This window comes from Pleurodeles waltl, chromosome 3_1, assembly GCF_031143425.1.
Source record: "Pleurodeles waltl isolate 20211129_DDA chromosome 3_1, aPleWal1.hap1.20221129, whole genome shotgun sequence".
NCBI lineage: Eukaryota > Metazoa > Chordata > Amphibia > Caudata > Salamandridae > Pleurodeles > Pleurodeles waltl.
The window spans coordinates 150,700,613-150,719,296 of NC_090440.1; the positions used below are offsets into that span (position 1 = coordinate 150,700,613).

The 18,684-nt window shown below is 47.3% G+C and overlaps 1 long non-coding RNA gene across 1 annotated transcript in view; it reads left to right on the forward strand.

The window, feature by feature from the left end:
* The window catches only part of LOC138283168 (uncharacterized), a 193,236-nt gene that overhangs the window by 63,562 nt on the left and 110,990 nt on the right, over nucleotides 1-18,684 (forward strand). The gene's annotated exons all lie outside the window — the stretch shown is intronic.

An 18,684-nucleotide genomic window follows, 5' to 3' on the forward strand; every position in this document is an offset into this window, starting at 1 on the left:
TTAAAATCAACTTTACTAAAAGATGTATTTTTAAATTGTGAGCTCACAGACCCCAAACTCCACATGTCTATCAGCTCCCAAAGGGAATCTACACTTTAATCAGATTTAAAGGTAGTCCACATGTTAACCTATGAGAGGGACAGGTCTTGCAACAGTGAAAAACGAATTTAGCAATATTTCACTGTCAGGACATATAAAACACATTACTATATGTCCTACCTTAACCATACACTGCACCCTGCCCTTGGGGCTACCTAGGGCCTACCTTAGGGGTGCCTTACATGTAAGAAAAGGGAAGGTTTAGGCCTGGCAAGTGGGTACACTTGCCAAGTTGAAATTACAGTTTAAAACTGCACACATAGACACTGCAGTGGCAGGTCTGAGACATGATTACAGAGCTACTCGTGTGGGTGGCACAACCAGTGCTGCAGGCCCACTAGTAGCATTTGGTTTACAGGCCCTTGACACCTCTAGTGCACTTTTCTAGGGACTTACTAGTAAATCAAATATGTCAATTGTGGAGAAGCCAATTACATACACATTGTGTAAAGGAGCACTTGCACTTTAGTACTGGTTAGCAGTGGTAAAGTGCCCAGAGTAACAAAACAGCAAAAACAGAGTCCAGCACACACCAACAACCTGGGAAACAGAGGCAAAACGTTAAGGGAGGCCAAGGATGAAAAGTCTAACAGGTGGGCACTATGTGGGTTATGTAGAGGGTAGCAATGCTGAGATATGCAGTATTAGTGTATGCAGTGTGGTGGTGGGCCATGGTAAGGTGAACAATCTGCCCTACTCCCATCAAGTACAGTCTGCCTCACTCCAATCTTCCCCATTCCAATCCAAGCAACCAGCCCCACTCCCATCCAAAACAATCCGCCCCACTCCAGTGCAAAACAATCTGCCCCACTCCAGTCTTCCACACTCAAATCTGCCCCGCTCCAATCCAAAGCAATCTGCCTCAATCCAATCTGCCCCACTCCAATCCAAAACAACTAGCCCCACTTTAAACTACCCCACTCCAATCAATCCAAAACAATCTGCCCCATTCCCATCTGCCTCACTCCAGTCCAAAACAATCTGCCCCACTCCAATCTGGTCCACTCCACCTTCCCACTTCAATCTGCTCCACTTCAATCCAAAACCGTCTGCCCACTCCAATCTGCCCCACTCCAGTCCAAAACAATTGGCCCCACTTCAGTCCATCCCACTCCAATCTGTCCCACTTCAATCTACTCCCCACCAATCTGCCCCACTTCAATCTGCTCCCCACCAATCTGCCCCACTACAATCTGCCCTCATCCAGTCCAATTCACCTCACTCCAATCTACCCACTCCATACCAATTCAACCCACTCCAGTCCACCACAATTCACTCCACTCCAATCCAGCCCACACCAACTCAATCCAGCCCGATCCAATTTACCCCACTCCAATCCAATCCACCTCACGTCAATCCACTCACCCCCTTTCCAATCCAATCCACCCCACTTCACCCCAATCCTCCCCACGGTAATCCAATCCATCACAATCTACTCCACTCAAATCCAAAACAATCTGCTTCACTCCAATCCAAAGCAATCCGCCCCACTCCAATTTGTCGCACTCCAATCTGCCACACTCCAATCTGCCCCACTGCAATCTGCCCCATGCCAATCTCTCCCACTCCAACCCACCCTGATCCACCCACTCATCCCAATTCCCCACAATCTACCCCACTCCTATCCAAGCCACTCCTCACTAATCCAGACCAGCCCAGTCCAATCTACCCCACTCCAATCCGCCTCACCTCACACAAATCCAATCCACCTAAGTCCACCCCAACTCCTGTCCAATCCACCCCACACCAATTCGAAACAATCTACCCCACACCAATCTGCCACACTCCAATCCAAAACAACCCGCCCCACTCCAATCCAAGACAATCTGTCCTACTCCAAACCATCCCATTCCAATCCACCCCACCCCAATCTGCCCCACTCCAATCTACTATTCTTCAATCCAAAACAATCTGCCCCACTCCAATTCAAAACAATCCACCCCACTCCAATCTGCCCCACTCCAATCTGCTTCACCCGGTTGTATGACAAAACCACACATGCCAGAACAACACATGCCTTAACAACGCAGTCGGAACCACGACCGTGTCATTTCCACACATGCCTTTACCACGCACGCCCTTACAACAAATTTCACTGTAAAAGCATGCCTAGTAAAGGCATATGTGGAAACAGCATTGTGTGTCTGTCATACAATCCCCCAACCCGCCTTGAGGCCCTAAACTACCCCCCATCCCTAATAGCTAAACTACCCCACAACCGCACCCACTCTAAGCACTAAAAAAAAACTACTCTGACCAAACCACCCGCCCCTAAAAACTAAACTACCCCGACACCCCCACCCGCCATGAGGCCCAAAGCTACCACCACCCCTATTAGCTAAATTACCCCGACCCACCCTAAGCCCTAAAAAAGAAAACGACCCGCCCCACCCCTAAAAACGAAACTACCCGACACCCTGCATCCTAGAACCTTCCCCCACCCCTAATACCTAAACTACCCGACCCCCCACCTACCCTAAGCCCTAAAAAAGAAAACTACCTGACTCCCCAACCCCACCCCTAAAAACTAAACTACCTTGACACCCCATACGCCTTGAGCTCTAAAAACGACCTCCACCCCTAATAGCTAAATTACCCGGACCCCCCACCCACTTTAAGCCCTAAAAGATAAAACTACCCCGACCCCCATACCCCTGACCCTAAAAAAATAAACTACTCAGTTCCCCCACCTAACGCAAGCCTTAAAAGCTCAACTTCCCCAAAGTCCCCTACTCCCACCCCTATAAAAAAAAATCTGACCCTTCTCCCATCCCACGCCCTTAATCCACCCACCCCTAAAAACTACCCTCAGCCCTACCCCTGCCCTACTTACCTCATCGCATCCTCTCCTGCTCTCTGCCTTTTTCTGTACCTTAACCACGCATATGCGTAGTTTGGCACATGCATGGTTAAGGCACAGAAAAAGGCTGTTGTTGTTCTGGCAAGCGTGGTTATGCTTGTGTGGTAAACATTTGCATTGTTTACAGCGTGTGGTTAATTATGTTTCCTGCTTTACTCCAATCCAAGACAATCTGCTGCGTTCAAATCTGCACCACTCCATTCCAAGACAATGTGCCCTATTCCAATCTGCCCCACTCCAATCCAAAGCATTCTCCTTCTGAGGTGAGAGCGGCTTGGCCGCGGATCGGGGCTTGGGGGGGTGAAGGTTTCAGAGTGGTGAATGAGAGTGACCCGGTGAGGTGGGCGGGGCCTACCACCCCAGCCTGAAATACAAACGACAACCTGGGAGAGCACAGTGAAGGTGGCTGGTGCCTCTGTGGCTGGCCGACTGGAGGTCTGCATGGATGAGCGGCCCAGGCAGGCCAAGAGCAGCAGTCGGAGACAGAAGAGGGCCCACTAAGATCTGGGGCCCAGTGAAGAGGCACTGGGTGGTGGCGATGCGCCGAAATACAGGGAGGCCTTGCGGCGAATTGGTGATATCGAGGCCTGCATAGGGGAAAATCAAGGTGCAGATTTCATGCACCGTGGGCTCAAGGGTCCTTTCTGACACCGCAGGGGCGATTTAGCTGGGCCTCTGGAAATATCATTGCGCCCCCTACCCGGTGGAGCTAACCGGGGGGCTGGGTGGGGCCTGGGTGATGCTTGCCCCTACAGCCTTCCCCCTCCTGGATGAGCCTCCTCAGAGCCCTGCACCTATCCAGATGGAGGCCAGTTAAGATACCTTTGGCAGGGCCCCAAGAATACACCCCCTGGCGGATGATCACCAGCCAGAATTAGTGGCTGCATAGGCTACAGAGAAGGCAGGCATAAAACGGGAGCACTGTTGCCCCTTCAGATGGACAATAGGGGGAGACACCCAAGGGGAAACCTGACAGGCCACAGAGGGTGCAATATAAGTCCCGGGCAGGCGGCGGTAAGTACCCAAAGAGGTCTCCACCTCTCCTTTCCTCACTATCCCGTCACGGGCAAGCCAAGGGTACTGATCGGAGCTCGACCACCATGACTGGGGGGAAGGGATCAAGGCCTACACAACAGTCCAAACTGGACAAATACTCTATTCTCCGCGGCGAGCAAGGAAAGCACGATCCTGAAGATCACAGAGAAACTGGTGCCCACATGCAAACCGAGCAAGTGCCCTCACTAAAAGACATAATGGCTGCAATACAAGGTGTCAGGGGGTGCCCCAGAACTCAAAATAGACTCAGTCTCCATGGAACTCACGCTGGCAAGGTCTGACCTATGCAACATCTCTGAATGGGTGAAAGAGACTGGGGACTCTGTGTCCTCCATGCGGATGGACATAACGCGTTTAAAGTAACAAGTAAAGGATCTAAGCGCCAAGACACACACACTTGAAGTTATACTGGAAGACTTCGAAGGGCACGCCTGGTGCAATAATATCTGCCTGGTCATGGTTCCCGAACGTGCTGAGGGCCCCACTGTTGACCAGTTTGTTGAAGGTATAATCCTGAACAAGTTGCAACCGAAGTTGACAGAGCACATACAATCCCAGGTGCTTCTCTGAAACATGGAGCACAATTATTGCAAAAAATTTCAACTACAGAGACCAGGATGCCATTCTTCAGGCAGAGCATTGGGCCCCATCAATCCAGATGGAAAACACAACTGTCTCTTTCTTTCCAGACTGTACCCTCCGGGTCAGCGCCTCCGCCGCAACTTTACAGAGGTGAAAAGAATACTTGGAGAGCGAGAATTGAGATACCCAATGCAGTTCCTGGCTAACCTAAGCATGGTGGTGGAAGGATGGACCTGCCACTTCATCTCCCCGGAAGCAGCACTTGAATGGCTTGATGGCTTTTGCAAGGCAGAACAACTACAACATAAAAAACAAACAGCTGCGCCATCGGGATGGCACTCCGGCTATACCAAGAATGTGCAATGGTTGAAAGCCGGCCAGTCCTGACTGGGAGCTCTTGCAGGCTCATCCATTAGAATTGTCCTCCTTGTCCTTCTGTTAAGAATCGAAAGAGAGTGGAGGGTGAGGTATAAGTAGCATGTGGTTGTGAGGCCCCTGGATTTGCAGATGGTGACCCTCACCAGACGTACCATGTTTCATGACCTGTGGCGTAGACCCTAACACTCACCCAAAGGCTGAAGGCCTATCCAAGTAATGACAGAGGACATTTGGTAACATGCAATACTTCTCTCCTTGTAGAGATGGGGAATCTTGGCTGGGAGGGCGCAAAGCGGATTGACCATTGCTCCCCATAGTTTAAATCTAGTTATAGGGCGACAGGCATCCTGCACAGGTGGGGAGGCAGGTGGTTTGAGGCCCGCTACGCAGGGAGGCAGGGAGGGGTGAATTTTTAAGTGAGTTTTTTGTTTTTGTTGTTTTCACACTACAGATTTAGTACATATCCAACCACTCCTAGCACACCGTACTGCAGGTACATTTGGTCCCTCACTGTGACGACAGATAAAAACATCCTGGCTCCCAGGGAAGCAGATGGATGCGCGCCAATACATTTGAACGGACGTGACTAATAACCTCCATTTGATGACATTCCTGACTTGAAATGTCAATGGACTGGGCGACCAAATCAAACGTAGAATGGTGCTTCAATTTATTAAACAGCAGGCCCCTGACATTGCTCTTTTGCAATAGACCCATCCTAAAGGCAACACATGCAGGGCCCTGGATAGGTGAGGATACAAATTGATGACATGTGGGCTACAAGGCAGGGTCCAGGGGAGTGGGAATTCTTCTTAAGAACGCTTTTCCATTGACGCCTTACAAGACATGGACAGATCTACATGATTGTTTTGTGGCCCTCTCTGGAATGTGGAAAGGGCAAACAGTAAATGTTTGCTCATTATATGTCTCTCCACCCCTACATGATGTGTCCCTAGCAAATCTAGGAGCACTACTCTTTAAGCTACCTCCTGGCCACTTAAACATAGTGGGAGACTTTAACTTGGTTCTATGTGACAAACAAGATCTGCATCCGCCCAGGAGGTCGACCGTAAACACACATTCCTTAGCGGATTTCCTAGGGGCAATAGGGCTGAGAGGTGCCTGGTGGGCACGTCACCCTCATGAAAAGCAATTTACTTTCCACTCCGGAGCTCACAATAGATTATCACCCCTTGACTACATCCTTACACCTGCAGATCACATACCACACTTTACAGAGGTGCGGCATTTGGCGAGGGGGGTTTCAGACCATTCTCCCACATTAGCACAGTTGGGGACCCGTCAGTCCAAACAACAACAACCTCTCCAGCTGGACCCTTGGTACCTGAACCCAAGGGTCCAGCTGGAGAGGAACTCCCAAAGGTCTCAAAGTATTACTTTAATGAGAGTAAGGAGTCGGTTGACTTAGCTCAGATACTGTGGGAGGCCTATAAAACAGTTATTAGAGGACAAGAGATAGCTCTAATAGCAGGATATACTTATTGATAGACTTTTGGACACGTTAGAGTCAGAGCTCCAAGCTCTAGAAGAGGCTATAGCTCAGGGAGGGACAGACGACCGCATACACAGGCTCCATCTCAAACAGCAAGAATAAAAAACTGTGGCGACAGACAAAGCACAGCTCCTTCACAGGGCCATTCAACATTGTTTATATGAAGTGGGCGACAAGGCCAGTAAACTGCTGGCCTAGCTAGACAAAAAGGGGCAATCCAGAAATTGGGTGTTAGAGGTATGGGCACAGGCTAGGGACTTAGTTCAAGAGAGTCAACAAATAGCAGACACATTCGCTTCCTACTATGCTACACTATACATCTCTGTCGGGATCATCACAGAGGAGGATGCCAGGTAATTCCTTACAGACATTCGTATGCAGACACTATCATTAGAGGATAGGAAACTCCTAGAGGAGGACATTACAGATGCAGAGATAGCGACAGCAATCATGGATTTCTCCTCTGGCTGAGCGGTCGGCCATAATGGGTTCCTGGCCAAGTTGTACAAATCCCTGGGGAAGAAACTGGACCCTCATCTCCTGCAAATGTTTCTGGAAATTAAGCTGTTAGGGATCTTGCCAAAAGACCAAAGACTTGTGATAACTGTGGTAATACTTAAGGCAGGGACGCCTCTGGAGGATGTGGCATCCTGCAAGCCCATTCTTAATGTCAAAGCTAAGATACTCACATGAGTCCTAGCCTCCCGCCTTTTGAGAGACATCCAAACTTTGATCCATCAGGACCAATTGGGCTTTACGCCCCGCGGAAGCGCAACCTTAAACCTGAGACACTTACGTAATGTCCTTAGTAGGACCTCACAGATTAAGAGAATGCAGTACTATTCGCCCTTAATGCCCAAACGGCCTTTGATTCAATTGAATGGTCCTATATATTTTCGAAGTGCTACGCAAACTCGGATTGGGCCAGAATTTATCGCCTGGGTGCGGTTACTGTATACTGAGCCCTTGGCTCGGGTAGAAGTAAATGGGAGTCTATCACACGTTTTCCCTTTCCATCAAGGCACAAGACAGGGCTGCCCGCTGTCCCTGTTAATATTCACCTTAACGATGGAGCCCCTGGAGGCCTGGATACGAGAGGACCCCTTGGTCCGGTGGCTCCGATGGACCAAGCATTGGGAAGACAAGATCTCCCTATATGCAGATGACATCTTATTGTACATCTCAGACCCAGAACTTACTCTACTTCAACTGATGCAAATTGTTCACATTCACAGAGACATGTCTGGGTATGCCATCAACTGGAAGAAATCCCAGATTTACGTCCTCCAAGGGAGGCAACCGCGATTGCCAAGGGACTGCTAACTGAGATAGTGACCAATGGCTATCCCTACTTGGGGATTTTTATTACAAGAAATCAGTCTTCTTTCTATGACACAAACTTAGAACCCCCCAGACAGACTAAAGCGAGACGTCCAACACTGGAGAACACTCCCACTGACACTATTAGGTAGAGCAGAGTTGTTTAAAATTATTTAACTGCCCTGCTTCCTGTATGTGTTGCAAAGCACACCATGCCCAGTCCCTGGCACATATTTTAACGCTATCAATAATGAAGTAGCGTTGCTTCTGAGGAACGGGGACCCTGCTCGCATAGCACTATTGAAACCCCAGCAGGGCTGGTACAATGGGTGAGTGGCATTACCACACATTCAAAAAAATTATTGGGCTGCCCAATTGACTAGTGTCAACAACTGGGCTTATGGTTCAGTTGAAGACCCAGCATATCGTATGGACCACCTGAACCTCCTAGCAGGGGGCCACCAGAGAGCTCTTTACTGTCCCATAACATGATTGAAACTCCAAGGCCCAACAGCCACAATGATTCAGATATGGCATAAAACCAATGGATTTCTAGGCTGGTCTGGGAAAATAACACTTGCTACACCCTTATGGGGCACACAGAAACTGGGCTTTCTGGTGGACCTTCCAGGATTCGCCAGGTGGGACCTAATAGGCATTTCCAAGGTGGGAGAAGTATGGAACCAGGAAGGGATCCTCTCATTTGCGGACATGAAACAAGAATACCAGTTGCCCCCCACAGAAATATATAGGTATGCCATGCACTTACCACTGTCATACCCAAAGACACACATCTCCCTGATTCATCGCACCTAGAGGATCATCTGGTTGATGGCTATATAACAGGCAAGGCCATTTAGCTGAGATATTGGAAACTAATTTACAACTCACCAGATACCCTAATACACCCCCGGGACAACTGGGGCAAAAATCTAGGTGACTTAAACGACGAACCCTGGGTGGAAGCCACTGGCTCCCCCAGGGAGATGACTATCACCTCTAGACTCTGACTAATACAATTAAACATACTACACCGTTCATACTACTCCCCAAAAATCTTGCACAAAATGGGGAGAACCTCAACTGCAAATTGTAAAAGAGATTGTCATCATGCAGTTTGGGAATGCCCAAAAATCCTGGCCTACTGGCAGGTGATTTTGGACTGTATGAACGGCGTACTGGGTTCTGCCTTGTCCCTGTCGCCAAAATGTTGTCTTTTGAATATATAGGGAGACTTGTCTCTCCCTAGCGGGGCTCGGATATGGGTAACACTGGGGATAACTATTGCTAAATGGAACATTGCCAAATGCTGTTGAGGTGCAGATTAGTTGAATGGAAAATAGACATGGACCAGTCCATGATGGCCAAAAGAACCGTGTATGAGGGACGAGGTTGCCCACAGAAATGGGACAAAATTTGGATGGCCTGAAACACTTACAGAAGTATCGTTTGCAGATCATCTGTCAAGTTGACTTCTCGAAGTCATGGTCCTAGGGGCCCACACAGACGCCCCACCCTCCGAGGCACAAACCAAGTAGGGGCACTTATAGAGGTGATTCAGATTAATGTACTGTGCAGAGGGTGGCGTGACTTTCCTATGTATTGTTGGGTTGATTTATGTGAATTTATCAATAAAAAGATTACAAAAAAGTGGTACACTGAACTTTTCCCAATAGCCAAAAACTAGTGTACTTGCCCCAAAGTGTAAATTACTCAAATGTGTATAAGATTACAGTTTGATGGGGACATGTGAGTTACACATTTGAAGTAAATTTACACTCAAGGTTTGTTACTTACCAAAAAGTAGTAAATATATTCAAATTGTAAATTATTCAAAAGTGCAAGTTACCTTTGGAAATTCGGCCCATGCTATTTAGTACCCTTGTACATTACAGACATATTAGACATTACAGTTATCAGAGAAACAAGCCCAGGGTTGTTGACAGGTTGAAAGAGTCAATGCGCCTCTTAATGGCCAGTCCAACAGTTCAGCGGCTTTTGTTTACCTTTCACCAAGGGCATGTGTGGTCATTCTGCCAAGCACTGCCTTTACTCTTCAGCAAACATTGATTCATCTGGTTCTGAGACATTGAGGTCATCGCTGTCTGGCGTTCAGCCCCTCAGTTCAAAGCCTGTGGTGCGATAAGAATGCATAGTTGACTTCACAGAAGAACATGGCCGCCGGCTACCGCACAGCTGCAGAAGTTTCACAGTCATCAACATTTCCCCGAGTCTGAAATCGGATAGTCAAGAAAATGGTAATGCTGTTCTGAAAACCATTAAAACAACCCTGAGTCATCATTGCTGGGGACGTGTACAGGTGCCTACACAGAGGGTGCCCCGGGGGCTGTGAGGGAGCGATGAACCGAGCAGGGTTCGTAGCTACAATCAGTTTCGTAGAATGACACATCCCTCTGACGTTTTTCTGAAGCATGTTTGCTTTGTAAGGCTTTAACTTTGGCTGGCTGCGCGTGCCAATTATTTTTTAAGCCTGACCTGGAGTGCTTCGGTGAGGAAGGCTTACAACTTTTCCTCTCAGAAAAGCCTGAAATCTAAGGTTAACTTCCTCATGTATTATAATAGTTTTACCACACATTCACAGGGTGTACTGAGAATGAAAGCAGAATATCAAGTGTCTCTAAATGTACGTTAGTAGAAAGGAATGTTTTTGCAGAAATCCAATTACCGAATATCACCACCACACTGCCATACCTACACGACACTTTTAGACCTTTTACTATTTCTATTGATCTATTTACCCACTGTGCACAAAGGCTTGTTAAGTTAGTGTGGCCTTTTAGAACCATAATGTTGGCTATGGGAAACCAGCAACTGGATATACTGAAGCAGTGCTTAATTTGTGCCGATCTCACTCGGGGTACCCCATCCCCAAGGTCCCAGTCATGTGACCCCAATGCTCCCGAGGGCACCCAGTCTCAATGTTGGGGACTGTGGGGGGAGCCTGAAGGCCCTCACGGTCCCAGCTGGCTCCCCACCTCCTGCGGGAGGCAGCATTGCTGTCACAGGGAGGGAGCTACTAAAGCAGCTCCCTCTCTGTGAAAGCAATTGTTTCCTGTGTCTCCCTGCCTGCATCTTTGCAGGCAGGCAGACAGAGGAAACCTCCGCTCCGATGAAGGGAGAACTGTTTGACAGCACCCCCTTCATCAGAGCTATGTGTTTGCTGTGGCTTCATGGCAGCTGTTAAAGCTGCAGCCAAACCACAGCAAACAGCTGTGTCCTTGGGTGAGCACCCCAAGACAAAGCAGGAGCCGGCCTTGGGAGCTGGCGATCCCCAGGGCCATCAGTGGCCCCCCTCCAACGTACATAGCCCTCTAACGGTGGTGGTCCCCAGGGCTACGGCAGTCCAAAACGGACTACTGATCTTTTTTTTTTAACATTTCCCCTGGGGAGGTGGTGGTCCCCAGGGCTGCAGGGGTGCTCGAAATATCCGCACACAATGTGATGAATGCCCCACGGAGGTGGTGGTCCCTGGGGCTGTGGGGGGTGGTGCACGTGTCCCCCTGCACACAATTAAAGAGATGCCCTGTGAAGGTGGGGATCCCCGGGGCTGTGGGGGGGCTGCATGGCCTCGCACCATATTTACTTGATGCGCCGGAGAGGTGGTGGTCCCTGGGGTATTAAAATAGCAATGCCCCTGGGACCTGGCCCACCCGGAGGGCTTATTGAAAAACAAGCGAGGGAGCCTGCGCTTGTTTTTTGTTTTTACATTTTCAGCAGATCGCAAATCCACTGCAGCGTTCGCTGAACAATTTTTTTTAAATATGCTTTTTTGCCCTGGGGTAGTCCCTCTGTGACCCAACCACCAGAGCTAAGGGGTCAGGGTGTCTGTACCTTTACCCCTTACTCATTTTCTACATTTTATGGCGGGACTCGGCTGAAGTTCCATGTTGAAGTGTTGGCAGCCAAACAGATCTCTGCATGAGATCATGAGGGGTCGCAAATCCTTTGTGTACCCTTATATTCAAATTTGGATTTTCTTTAATATCTCAGAAAACTACTGAACAGTTTAACACCAAACAAGAAAAAGGGCTCTTTCTGGGCCAAGAGCTACCTTTCTGCTTAATTTAGTGTAATTCCGTCCAGTCTTTAAGTTTTCGTATGGGAGTAAACACTGGAAATGCTCTAATTTTGACCCCCTCCTTTATCTCGAACTCCAATTGACGGATCACCCCGAAACTTTCCACACAGCAGCTCACGTGAGTGTCAAATCTTTTTTGAAAATTTCATTAGGATTTGTCAAGTAGCACAAAAAATATAAGCAAGTAAAAACTGTTTTTTCTATAGAAACTAGGTCATAACTATAACTACCTAGTAGCGACTGCCACTAGGTAATATAAATATATATATATATATATATATATATATATATATATATATATATATATATATATATATATAGTAATAATTGTATTTATTTATTTTACAAATTAAGCACTAAGGACAAGACAAGGCGCCACGTTTACCTGGATTTTCGCTTCCCATTATATTTTACTTTCTAGCACGCCTTGTGCTGGGGAAGCAAAAGAAGATTCCAGATCTTGGAGCCATGGTGTGATTAGGAAGCCATAATACCGACAAAGGTAGAAAATGACGGAGGGTTAAGAGAGAGAAAGAGGGCAGAGGGAAAATGAATGAATGAGTGAATTTAATCAAACAACACACACATGAGGGGTGAGAGGAGAAAGTTCCTTGGCCAGCCATCCAATCAATAGACCCAAAAAACACACATAGGACAAGAAATCAAAGTGGAGATCCCACCAGCTAGAGGTACAGCATATTATAAAGAAAAAGGAACAACTGAACCTAAAGGCATTATTGATCATAAATTGAGTGTGCCACAGGTAGGGTATGAAATATTAATGGGATCAATGGTCCTGATGAAGGCCGAGCAACCCTTAAGGGCGATATAAGCGTCCAAAGCATGTTGACCTTTGAACATAATTTTGGGGTGCAGGGGTGATTACGTCCCCATTTCACCACTATTTGTCAAATTTCTTTTAATCCTATCTGGTGAATCTCAGAATAAGATTGAGTATGAATTCACTTGAGATACTTCTAATCATGTGAATGAGGTGTTCTACATGTGTTTGGTGCCTGTTTGTCATTTTATGTAATTTGTTTTCCCTCTCTTTGTTCCATTCCTTACTTTGGCTAGCGTGGGATTGTGTTAGCGTAGCACTATGATGAAACATGCCACTAATAGTGGGTAAGGGAAGTTTTTTCAAAACTAATATGCTGTACCTCTGGCTGGTGGTATCAATTGTGGGGTCTCCACTTTGATTTCTAGTCCTATGTGTGTTTTTTAATTTAATCGAAGCCAACATAAACAAAATTGTCCCTATGATCCAGACTTATCAGTATTCCTACATCCCTTACTCAATGATCCTAAATTTACAGATCTTGAAAGCACCAGCTTTGATTTAGCCAGATTCAGTGACATCACTAGCTGGGACATCATAGAAAACAGATAAACAACCATATTATTTGTTGCTGCTTTGAGGGCAGCTCTTTCTCCAGGAGTATCTTAGTTCCATTTGCTGGAGTACGAGAGGAAAATGCAGCCCTTAGAGGCTATGTAGTATGGCATGTGCTGTGGCATGCTGGACAGCGTCAGGGTGGGCAGCGGTGGCATGTGCTGCTTTATGGTGTACAGTATTAGGATGGATAATTGTAGGGTGAGTAAAGTCATGTTAGGGCATGTCACGAAGAGTGGTGACAGTGTGTTCATCATCGAAGTGTGCAATCTCAGTGTGGTTAATGCTAGGGTGGGTGTTATCACAGTGGGTTATGTAAGAGGTGGTGTTAAAAATAGGGTTTCAGGTTGGTTAGGGTAGGTACTTCAGCCAGGCAGAAACCACCACTCTGGTCAGGGTGCGTATGTTCCACCCCAAAAATAACCTGTGCTTACCCCCAGTAGCTTGGCACAGAGAAGTCAGGCTTACCTCCAGAGGACATGTGTAAAGCGTTTGCGCAACACACTCACACCAGTGACACAATAAATACACCACCAAAGGGACTCTCCAACAAGTTATATAAAACTAAAATGTACTGCATTAACATCATAGACCAAAACGAACTTAATCAGTAATATTGTGCCAACCAGGCACTTGTCAAACCATTATCATCATGAGGGTAACTGGCAAGAAACATTTCCCTCTGGCAGCTGTCATATGGAACATCATCATGAAGGCTAATAAAAGGAACAAGCACATGTCATAAGCATTCCCCTCCCAACACACTCTAGGCAGAGCCTGAGATATACACATTACAGCATATCATATTACATCAGGCAGAAAAATGCAGTAAAACCACTGAGGGTGAGAGACCACAATGGTGAACTGTCGATTATGTAGTAATCACCCACAGTGCCTTCCACACAAAGGTCATAGCGCATCTGTGCTTCTTTTACAGAATATACAGTGAGTGCAAAACCTAAACGTCAAATAATGAGCTCCTGCGCTTCTACTACCACAAATGCAGTCAAAAGGGGCTGGGCAGAGACAGGACCTCCGTCGGAGTTTCCTCCTTGTCCTGCGAGCCACTGGTGAGTGCCTTCCCCAAATAGGATGCCTCCATGACATAAAAACGTAAGGGCCAACACACCTCCCATATAGGTGAGGAAACCACAATAGGTTCCCCGTTTGCCGAAAAATACCTGAGGCGGCTGAGTTCACCTGTGCTGCCACTACAATAATTACGGTAGGTCTGAAGGGCCTCAAGGAACGACAGAAAATTCTACCAAGGTTTGGGCCACAGGGGCACGTGCACACCTACTCAGCAGATTACGTACAGTGCAGGAATGGTGGTGGAATCCTGGCAACGCTCCTGGAGGAGGCCGAGAGCCTCCATCGGGGCAAGGGAGCAATACAACGCTTCCTTCTTCGTGTAGCCCGCCACCCCTCTCCTGTAGGAGTGGGCCAGACCTGGAAGGAATGCAGCAGGGAGGTGCTGTATATTTGTAGAGAGAGGCAGCCATGGCTCCATCTGGTGCTGCTCACTGAATGGAATTGCGGGTTCTCTCGTCCATCGGCATCTTGTGCGGGAGGCGTGCAGCAACTCCAGTCCTTCTCTCAGCCCCTAAAGCCTGCTTTTCAGAGGTGCTGCAGCTAACCCTCTGCGATGTGCCCTTTGGTGATGCGGGTGGAGCTGGGGCACAGAACTACCGCCTGGGGACTGAAAGGAGGCAAGACAGTGCTCACCACGCGCTTGCCTTGAGAGATAAGTTTTTGCTTATGAGGCGTCCGCTCTGCCACAGAGCCAAGGCGCTCACCACCACACGCTAAGACCACCGACATGGAGGTAAAGCTGCACTCCCTGGAGAACATGTAGGGCATAAGGTGCAGGCAGGCCAGCACACCGAAACAGGTTGTAGGAATGGCAGTTCGTCCTACCAGCCCCACAGAATCTTAGCAGTCCAGAGTCCAGGATCAGGCTGGCAGCAGGGCAACATATAGAAAAGCAATCCAGTTGAGTCCTCTGGGTTGCCCATCAGACACCAGGCAGCGGCGCGACAAAAGAAGAGCAGTCCAGCTGAGTACCTTGTGCAGTCCAGCAGTCCTTCTGGCTGAGGTTCAGTCCCAGTTCCGAAGTGCTCTAGGAATCAGGGGTTTCAAGTCAAGCACAAGACCCTTTCAACCCAGATGTGTATCCAGACATCAGTAGGGGGTAATCAATCCATTGTGTGCGGGCAGGACACATCCTATGAACATGTAAGGTGTGAACAGCCCCCCCTCTCCCCAGCCCAGGAAGTATGCAGATGCCTCTTCTGTCACACCCAGCCCTTCCTGTGTGATGGCTGTCTGGAAAGTAAGCATCAAGTGGAGCTTTCACTTTTCCCCAGATGTGGATTGGAGCCAGGCTGCAAAAGCACCAGAGTTATAAGCACAGAGAAATGCCCACTTTCTAAATGTGGAATTTCTACCATGGTAATAAACAATCCACCTACACCAATAAGCAGGTTTTCTTGCTACCATTCCAAACATTCTAAACATGCACACACTATTCCGCATAGATCAGAAGATACCACGTTGACACGTCAGGGCATTTCCAATGCAATCCTATGAGAGGAGCAGCGCTCACAGTAGTGAGAAACTAAATAGGCTGTTTGTCACAACTAGGACATGTAGTAAATGAAGACATATGTCCTACCTTTTAGATTCACAGCTCCCTGACTATAGGGCTAGCCAGGGTCTACCTTAGGGGTGACTTAGGTGCAGCAAAAAAGGGAGTTTAGGCCTTGGCAAGTAGTTTGACTTCCCAAGTCAAAGTGGCAGTAAACTGCACACGCAGGCCCTGCAGTGGCAGGCCCGAGACATGTTTGAAAGGCTACTTTTGTGGGTGGCGCAATCTGTGCTGCAGGCCCACTAGCAGCATTTAAACCCCGGTATATAGTATACCACTTTACAAGGGAATTACAGGTAAATTAAAGAAGCCAAACAGGTGTTATCCAGTTATACCAAGTTGTAGGGGAGAGGACACATGCACTTTAGCACTGATTAGCAGTGGTAACGTATGCAGAGTCCTAAAGCCAACAAAAAGAGTGTCAGAAAAATAGGAGGAGAAAGGCAAAAAGTTTGGAGATAACTCTGCAGAAAGGGTCATTTCCAGCAAGTGGCAATGCTGAGATAGGAAGTATTAGTGTATGCAGTGCTGTGGTGGGCCATGGTAAGGTGAACAGTGTTAGGGTGAGAGGTGTTAAAATGAGTAGTGTCTGGGTAGGTAGTGGCACCCTGAGCAGTGTCTGGATGGGCAATGACAGGGTGAACAGTGTCAGGATGGGTAGCAGTAAGGTGAGTAGTGTCAGTCTGGTTAGTGTCAGCAAGCGCAGCTTTAGGGTGAGCAGAGTAAGAATAGGTAATGCTGTTTTCAGGGTGAGCAGTGTTAACATGAGTAATGCAACTGTGAGTAGTCCCAGCATGGGCAGCACTAAGTTGGGCAGGGTCTGAATATGTCTGTTTATGCAGGGTGCAGTAGGTAGTGTTAAGAAGTGCACTGGTATAACAATAGGGGCAATAACAGAGAGTGCTCTGCCAGAGTTCCCAACTAAAAAAGCAGTGGGCTCCAGGGTAGAGGGATGGGAGGACCAAAGTTTGGGATGAACTGTTTCCATGAGGATCAGGGTCAGGACTGATTTGCATTAGCATTATGTGGGCCTCTGTCCAGAGTGGTACGTGGGTGAAAAACTGTAGGTTGGCGTGCTACCCTGAGCCAGTGCCACTGGTTAGACTATGTACAAGCATTCATCCCATTATCTTTGAGTGTTTGATAGCTAGTAGTATGCCTGGAAAGTTGAGAGTGGCACAGCTTTCCAAGCCTACTATGGCAAATTTTTGTGAATTCTAAAATGTGATACATTTACACCAGTTCAAAGAGGTGCCAGTTTGCCACCTTTTTAGTAAACTGGTAACTATATATATTTAAGATTCCAACATAAAAAGTGGACAAGTTTAAACCTCTTAGTGAAATGAGAATGAAAAGAAAAAACGGAGACAGACTTAGTAGATTGAATCACCTTGATGACGAGGCAGGACCTCGCATCGCAACTCCTCATCGACAGTCATGGACTCCACCTCTGAAAGATGCATCTCACCATCGGACCTCACATTACAGCTCCTTGTTGACAGCTCCTTGACGGCAGCCCACGCACCTTGATGCCCAGGGCACAAGGTACTTTGTCAGTTGACTGAACTCAGTCCTGTATCCGACCCCTGCTCCACTGCGGTCAGCCTGAACTTGAGACTTTGATCCAGTCTACCGTGACTGAATAACCGTGGTTGGCATTTTTTGCTTCTTAGCGCTTGATTTTCACAGAACCTTTGAAATTGCATGTCTTTGGTTCTACTGATATGATTTTTATTGTTTTGGTGTCAAAAACATTATTAAATTCTAGTCCATTCATTCTAAAGTGGAGTGGGATTTTTCTTGTGTTGTGTTTTTACTTTATTGCTGTTTGAAGTGCTGCAAACATACTTTAAGCATTGCCTCTAAGTTAAGCCTGATTGCTCTTGTTCCAAGCTAGCACAGGGTGAAGCACAGGTACTTTTGGGGTTTGCTTGTCTTTCACCCTGACAAGAATTATAGTTGCTGCTTGAATAGTGTCTCACCCCTTCCATCAGTAACCTAACTACCTACAGGCCATCTTCAGCACTGAGACCGATCTAGAGGTTCTGGAATTCAACTGTCCTTTATCAGGTCAACGTTGGACTGACGTGAGGGCATCACTTAAGCGTGGATCAACTTTTTTGCCACATTACCATTTAACTTATCTATTGCTTTATGCTGACAAGCCATACCACATTTGTTATGTTGAACAGCTTTGAAGATGTATCTTTGGTTAATAAAGTCAGATTTAAAGTGACACTTTATTGGATTACATGATTGTTTTGAGTGTTTACTTGAAATGACAGGCATTTTTTTTTTTAGAAGTGGATAATTCTCTTCTGCTTGTGTCCTGATTGTAGGCAGGAACTTCTTGAGCAAGATTTAAGAGTCAGTTAGTGGTGGCCAATGGGAGTGACTGCATGTTGCATTAACACAAAAGAAGTCAGAGTACCGCATTGTGAACCTCCATTTAGGTGCAAGATGTGGATGAAACGTCCTCACATTGTACAGACAATTTGGTGTCCTTCACTTCCGCTTGAGTGTGTGTTTGTCCATATCTGTAGTGTGCATGGAAATGGGCACATTTCAAGTGATGTCCTTACAAAGGACGTGTTGCATGCAGAACAAGTTGCTTTTTCCCTGCAATGAGTAAGGCCTATTCAAGATTCCGTGTCCATGAAGCAGCCATTGGGAATGTACCTCGGAGACCACATGATAGTTTCACTCCTTTCTGGGTTATTTTTCCATTATAAAT